General features: G+C 34.8%; 1 protein-coding gene across 4 annotated transcripts in view; it reads left to right on the forward strand.

Moving 5' to 3' along the window:
- Positions 1–7,713, forward strand: part of OPCML (opioid binding protein/cell adhesion molecule like) — a 1,692,348-nt gene that overhangs the window by 1,006,070 nt on the left and 678,565 nt on the right. The gene's annotated exons all lie outside the window — the stretch shown is intronic.

Genomic DNA, 7,713 nt, shown 5'->3' on the forward strand with positions numbered 1-7,713 from the left:
TTTGGATCAGGATTGCATTGTATTTGTAAATTGCTTTGGGTAGAATTGTCATTTTCACAACGTTAAGTCTACCTATCCATGAACATGGGATGTTTTTCTATTTATGTAAATCCCTTTGGGTTTCATGCAGTAGTGTTTTTAGTTTTCTGTGTATCAGTTTTTTACATCTTGTTAGATTTATTCCTAAGTATTTTATTTTTTTAGGGGCTATTATAAATGGAATTGTTTTCCTGGTTTGCTTTTCATCATTCTCTTTATTTTATTTATAGGAATCCAACCGATTTTTGTATGTTTATCTTGTATCATGCTACTCTGCTGAATCTTACTATTAGTTCCAGTAGTTATCTGGTGGAGTCTTTAGGGTTTTCTCTGTATAGTATCATATCATCTGCAAACAGGGAGAGTTTAACTTCTTCATTACCAATTTGGATGCACTTTATTTCTTTTTCTTTCCTTATTGCTCTAGCTAGGACTTCCAGCACAATGTTAAGTAGGAGTGGTGATAAGGGGCATCCTTGTCTTGTTCCTGTTCTCAAGGGGAATGTTTTCAGCTTCTCTCTATTAAGAATGATGTTGGCCATTGGTTTTGCATAGATGCTCTTTACTGTGTTGAGAAATTCCCTTCTATACCTATTTTATTGAGAGTTTTTATCAGGAATGGGTGTTGGACTTTGTCAAATCTCTTTTCTGCATCAATTGAGATGATCATGTGATTCTTTTCTTTCCTTTTATTTATGTAGTGGATTACATTAATTGATTTTCTAATGTTGAACCATCCTTGCATACCTGGTATGAATCCTACTTGGTCATGGTTTATTATTTTTTTGATGTGATGCTGAATTATATTGGTTAGAATTTTGTTGAGAATTTTTGCATCTATATTCATGAGAGTTATAGGTCTGTAATTTTCTTTTTCTGTGGTGTCTTTGTCTGGTTTTGGTGTCAGAGTCATGCTGGCTTCATAAAATGGGTTCAGAACTATCCCTTCCTTTTCTATGTTCTAAAATAGTTTGAGTAGTACTTGTTTAAGCCCTTCTTGAATGTTTGGTAGAATTCTCCAGTGAAGCTATCTGGGCCAGGGCTTTTATTTGTTGGGAGTTGTTTTTATTACCTTTTCACTCTCTTCTCTTGTTATGGGTCTGTTCAGATTTTCAATATCACTTTGTGTTAGTTTGGGTAGGTAGTGTGTTTCTAGACATTTATCCATTTCCTCTAGATTTTCAAATTTGTTGGAGTATAGTTTTTCAGAATACTCTTTTATAATCCTTTTTATTTCAGTTGGGTCTGTTTTAATGTCCCTGATTTCATTTCTTATTTGGGTTATTTGCATCCTCTCCTGTTCAAAGAACCAACTTTGGTTTTGTTGATTCTTTCTGTTGTTTTTCTAGTCTCTATTTCATTTATTTCTACTTGGATCTTTATTATTTCGTTTCTTCTAGTGGCTGTGGGCTTTTTTTTTGCTATTCTCTTTCTATTTGTTCGAGTTCTATAGTCAATGTTTTGATTTTGTCCCTTTCTCCTTTTTTGATGTGTGCATCTATTGCTTAAATTGTCCTTTGAGGACTGCCTTTGCTGTATCCCAAAAGTTTTGGTATGATGTGTTTTCATTCTTGTTTGATTCTAGGAGTTTTTTGATTCCATCTCTGATTTCTTCTAGTACACAGTGATGTGTAAGCAGGGTATTATTCAGTTTCCATATAATTGAATTTTTTTTTTCCCTTGGTCTTCCTGTTGTTAATTTCTACCTTGATGGTGTTGTGGCCAGAGAAGATACTTTGTATTATCTTTATGTTTTGGATCTTGTTGAGGATTGCTCTGTGGCCTAAGATGCGGTCTATTCTGGAGAATGTTCCATGTGCATTGGAAAAGAATGTGTGCTTTGCAGCTGTAGGGTGGAGTGTTCTATACATCTATGAGGCCAGTTTGGCTGACTGTGCCCATTAGGTCTTCTGTATCTTTGATTAGTTTCTTTCTAGATGTTCTGTCCTTTACTGAGAGTGGTGTGTTGAAATCTCCCACTATTATTTTGGAACTGTCAATTTCTCTTTTCAGTGCTGTTAGAGTTTGTTTTATGTATTTTGGAACCCTGCTATTGGGTGCATAGATGTTTTTTAGGGTTATGTCTTCCAAATGGATCGTTCCCTTAATCATTATATAGTGTTCTTCTTTGTCTTTTATGGTGGATTTTGTTTTGAAGTCTATGTTATCTGAGATTAGTATTTCCACTCTTGCTCTTTTTTGTAGCTGTCTGGTTTGATTTTTTTTTTTTTTTTTTGACACACACTTTTATATCAATATCTGTACCATTTTTACTTCACTCTTTTGTTCACATATTTTTCTAAATCTCCTGCAGGACAGTAAGTTCTTTGAGGGCAGTTACTTTGGTTTCCACCCCCTTATGCCCAGGCTCTATCATAGATCCTGATTCTAGGTTCTAGATAATTCTTTGTTAGATTAATGGCTAGACTGGTACATTTAATAATGGATAACATTAATGAAAGATGTAGAAGGTCACTGAAAGGCTCTTCCATTCCTAGGATTTTATGATTCCTAATTTAAAAACTTGCACTTTTTCTGTCTCACAAACTCTTCTTCCATACCATTAGCTTTACTTTCTTGTGGTTTCTCTTACATTTATATGTACGATCTCCAGTCTACAGTTGTTGTCATGAAATGAATTCTAAAATTACTGTAAGTCCATTTCTGCCTTCTGCTATTTCACCTGCCACAATACCACCCATCCTTTCCTGTGGTCTAGATTTTCCCAACTTACTAATGTTCCTTCAAAGTATTAAATACATTTCAAGTCTCATTCAGTCAGGTCATATGCATTCCTGCTTTCAGATCTCAGTGGTTAAATCTATCTGTCCTCTGATGTCTGTATTAACACAGCAAATATTAGCACTCAATGGCCAACCGACGAAAAGAAGACTCATGCTAGCATAATGATAGTGGAACTCTAGGTTTCAACTGTCATAATCCAAATGAGGCTAAATTTATCTTCAAACAGTTGAAATAACACCAGAGGTTCCGAAAAGTTATATTTTAATTATTGCCATTAAAATCTCACATGCACACATCATATATATATCTTGAACTTCAGAGTCTTTAAACAGATACGTTATTTCTCAGAGAGTCCTAAGGGAACAGTAATCACACAGTGCTGCTAGGTCAGGCTTCACACTCTACAAACAATTCTGTGTAGAATATTCAATCTGACCTAATAGATAATGCAGAGCAGGCAAAGTAGTAGTTATTTTAAAGCTGATGAGATTCTATACAGTGTTTCCATTTGTGTATTTTTCATTATTTGTGAAAGGCCAACATAATATTTATCTGAGGATTAGACACCATGGACACAGGCTTTAAGCCTTGTAGATATGTCTAAGTTCCATGTTTACAAATGTAGGCAGTTAGTGTTCTCACTGCTTAATTTTTCATTTTGAAATATGCCCCTTAGCACACTCCTTGGTTCAGGAGCCAGCACACTGACTCACATTGGGCATGTTAGGCCCCAGTTTTAGCAAAAGGATGTTTCAACCTTCCACTTCCCAACCAAAGCAGGTAGAAAATATGGAACAAAAGAATGGACATTTATATGTTCACAGTGCATTTAAAGGCCCATCTGATTTTTTATAGGAAAGGATAAAGAGACATAAAGGACAAATGTTTTGGATTTTTTTTTTTTTAGGTTGGGTATCTTAGTCTGTAGTGGTGTCACCTGCAAAGAAAGTGGGCACAGAAAAGGAAGACATTTAAGGGTGACGTTGATGCATTTGATTTCTAAAAAAAAAATTATTGTGCTTTAGGTGAAAGTTTATAGCAAAAATTAGTTTCTCATTCAAACATTTATATGCAAATAGTTTTGTGACATTGGTTGCAATCCCTGCATTGTGTCATCACTCTTCCCCCTTTCCCTTTTGACCCCGGACTCCCTGTATCCATTGGTCCAGTTTTCCTGTCCCTTCCTGCCTTCTGGTCTTTGTTTTTGGGCAGGTGTTGCCCATTTGATCTCATATAATTGATTGAACTAAGAAGCACATTCCTCACAGGTGTTATTGTGTCTATTATTAGGCCTGTCTAATCTTTGGTTGAAAGGTGGACTTTGGGAGTGGTTTCAGTTCTGAGTTAGAGAGGTGTTCGAGGGCCATAGTCTTGGGTATTCCTCCAGTCTGTCAGACCAGTAAGTCTGGTCTTTTTTTCTGAACTTGAATTTTGTTCTACATTTTCTTCCAGTCGGCCTGGGACACCTATCCCACCCTCTCCTAATCATAAAAGATTGTTTTATTCTCTGTGTAAATCTTTTCTTGTTTTTTTTTTTTTTTTTTTAAATAATAGTGGTCTCATGCAACATGTGTCCCTTTGTGATTGACTTATTTCACTCAGCATAATTCCCTCCAGATTCATCCATGTGAGATCTTTCATGGATTCATCATTGTTCTTTATCATTGAGTAGTATTCCATTGTATGTATGTACCATAATTTGTTTATCCATTTATCTATTGATGGGCACTTTCAATGTTTCTATCTTTTAGCTATTGTGGATAATGTTACAGTGAACGTGGGTGTACATATGTCTATTTGTGTGTTGGCTCTTATTTCTCTAGGATATATTCCTAGGAGTGGGGTTGCTGGATTGCATGGTATTTCTATTTCTAGCTTTTTAAAGAGGTGCAATATCATTTTCCATAGTGGTTGTACCATTTCACACTCCCACCAGCAGTGCATGAGAGTTCTAATCTCTCTGCAGCCTCTCCAACATTTGTTATTTTGTGTTTTGTTGATTAGTGCCAATATTGTCAGGGTGAGATGGTATCTCATTTTAGTTTTGAGTTGCATTTTTCCAGTGACTAATGATAGTATTTCCTCATGTTTCTTAGCTGACTAAATGTCTTCTTTGGTGCAGTGTCTCTTCATATCCTTTGCCCATTTTTTTTATTTGATTATTTGTCTTTTTGTTGTCAAGTTGTTGAAGTATTCTATAGATTTTAAAGATTAGACCCTTGTCAGATATGTCAGCAAACATCATTTCCCAATCTGTAGGTTCTCTTTTCATTCTTTTAGTGAAGATTTTTAATGAGCAAACGTGTTTAATTTTTAGGAGCTCCCCAGTTATCTAGTTTATTTTCTTGTGTTTGTACATTGTTAGTTATGGTTTGTATTGTATTTATGCCATGTATTAGGGTCCCTAATGTTGTCCCTATTTTTTCTTCCAAGATCTTTATCATTTTAGGTTTTATATTTAGATCTTTGGTACATTTTTTAGTTAGATTTTGTGTATGGTGTGAGGTGTAGGTCCTGTTTCATTTTTTTACAGATGGACATCCAGTTTTGCCAGCAACATTTGTTATAAAGACTGCCTTTTCCTCCATTTAATGCACTTTGGTCCCTTGTCAAAGATCAGCTTACCATAGGTGGATGGATTTACATCTGGGTGCTCAATTTTGTTCCATTGGTCTATGTGTCTATCGTTGTACCAGTACCAGGCTGTTTTGATTACCATAGCTGTATTGTAGGTTCTGAGGTTAGGTAGTGTGAGGCCTTCTACTTTATTCTTCTTCAGTAGTGCTTTATCCGGACCTCTTTCCTTTCCATATAAAGTTAATGTTTAGTTTTTCCATGTCATTAGATAATTCTGTTGGTATTTGGATCAGGATTGCATTGTATTTGTAGATTACTTTGGGTAGAACTGTCATTTTCACGATGTTGAGTCTTCCGATCTGTGAGCATGGCATGTTTTCCCATTTATGTTGATCTCTTTTTGTTTTTTGCAGTAGTGTTTTGTGTTTTTCTTTGTATAGGTCTTTTGCATGCCTGGTTAGATTTATTCCTGCGTATTTTATCTTTTTAGGGGCTGTTATGAATGGTATTTTTTTCCTCATTTCCTTTTCGAATTTTGCTTTGTTGGTAAATAGAAATCCAACTGATTTTTTAATGTTTACCTTGTATCCTGCTAGTCTGCTGAATTTTTCTATTAGTTCCAGTAGTTTTCTTGAGGAATCTTTGGGGTTCTGTATGTATAGGATCATATTATCTGAGAATAGGGATAGTTTTACTTCTTCCTTTCCAATTTGGATGTCCTTTATTACTTTTCTTGCTTATATCTAGGTAGGATTTCTAGTACAATGTTAAATAGGAGTGGTGATAAAGGGCAAACTTTTCTTGTTCCCGTTCTCAGCAGGAATGCTTTCAGCCTCTCTCTGTTGGATGTTGGTTCTGTATAGATGCCCTTAATAGGAATTTCCCTTTTATTCTTATTTTCTTGAGAGTTTTTATGTGGAATACTAGTTAGACTTTATCAAATGCCTTTTCTGTTTCGATTGAGATGATCACATGATTATTTTGTTTTATTTATGTGGTGGATTACATTGATTGATTTTCTACTGTTGAATGAACCATGCTTGCATAACTGGTATGAATCCCATTTGGTCATGGTGTATTTTTTTTTGATATGATGGTGAATTCTATTGGCTAGAATTTTGTTGAGAACTTTTACATCTATGTTCATAAGAGATGGTCTGTAAACTTTCTTTTTTTGTGATGCCTTTGCTTGGCTTTATACTGGCTTCATAGAATGAATTCAGAAATATTCCTCCCTTTTTTATGCTCTAAAATAGTTTGAGTAGTACTGGTGTGAGCTCTTCTTTGAATGTTTGGTAGAATTTTCCTGTGAAGCCGTCCAATTCAGGGCTTTTATTTTTGTTGGGAGTTTTTTAATTTCCCTCTTCAATTCCTGAGGGTTTCTTTTGCTGCTCTCTTTCTATTTGTTCCAGTTTTGGGGCTAACATTTAGATTTGGGCCTGTTCTTTTTTGATGTGTGTGTTTATTGATGTAAATTGCTCTCTGAGCTTTGCTTTTGCTATGTCCCAAAGGTTTTGGTATTATGTGTTTTCATTCTTATTTGATTCTAGGAATTTATTAATTCCCCCTTTGATTTCTTCTATTACTCAGTTGTTTTTAAGCAAAGTGTTATTCAGTTCCCATGTATTTGTTGTTGTTTTTTTTTTCTTACTGTTTCTATTATTAATTTCTACTTTTATGACATTGTGATCAGAGAAGATGCTTTGTATTACTTTGATGTTTTGGATTTTATTTGAGAGTTGATTTATAGCCTAAAATGTGGTCTATTCTGGAGAATGTTCCATGTGCATTGGCAAAGAATGTATACTTTGCCGCTGTTGGATGGTGTGTTGTATATTTGTCTATGAGGTCAAGTTGGTTGATTGTGGCCTTTAGATCTTCTGTATCTTTGCTGAGTTTCTTTCTAGATGTTCTGTTCTTTACTGAGAGTGGTGTGTTGAAGTCTCCTACTATTATTGTGGAACGATTTCTCTTTGCAGTGCTTTTAGAGGTTTTTTGTTTGTTTGTTTTGGAGCAAAGTCATTGGGTGTGTAGATATTTATTAGGGCTATGTCTTCTTGGTGGATTGTCCTTTTAATCATTATATAATGTCCTTCCTTGTCACTTAGGTTAATTTTACTTTAAAGACTTTTGTCTGAGATTTGTATAGCCACTCCTGATTTTTTGATTATTGTTTTCTTGATATGTTTTTTTCCATCATTTCATTTTTTATATATTTATGTCTTTGTGTCTAAAATGTATCTTTTGTGGAGAGTATATTGATGGATCATATGTGTATTTTTGTTTTTTAAATCCGTTCTTCCACTCTATGTCTCTTTATGGGTGCATTTAAGCTATTTACATTCAGTTTGA

The sequence above is a fragment of the Trichechus manatus genome, unplaced genomic scaffold, assembly GCF_000243295.1.
Source record: "Trichechus manatus latirostris isolate Lorelei unplaced genomic scaffold, TriManLat1.0 scaffold00064, whole genome shotgun sequence".
Lineage (NCBI taxonomy): Eukaryota > Metazoa > Chordata > Mammalia > Sirenia > Trichechidae > Trichechus > Trichechus manatus.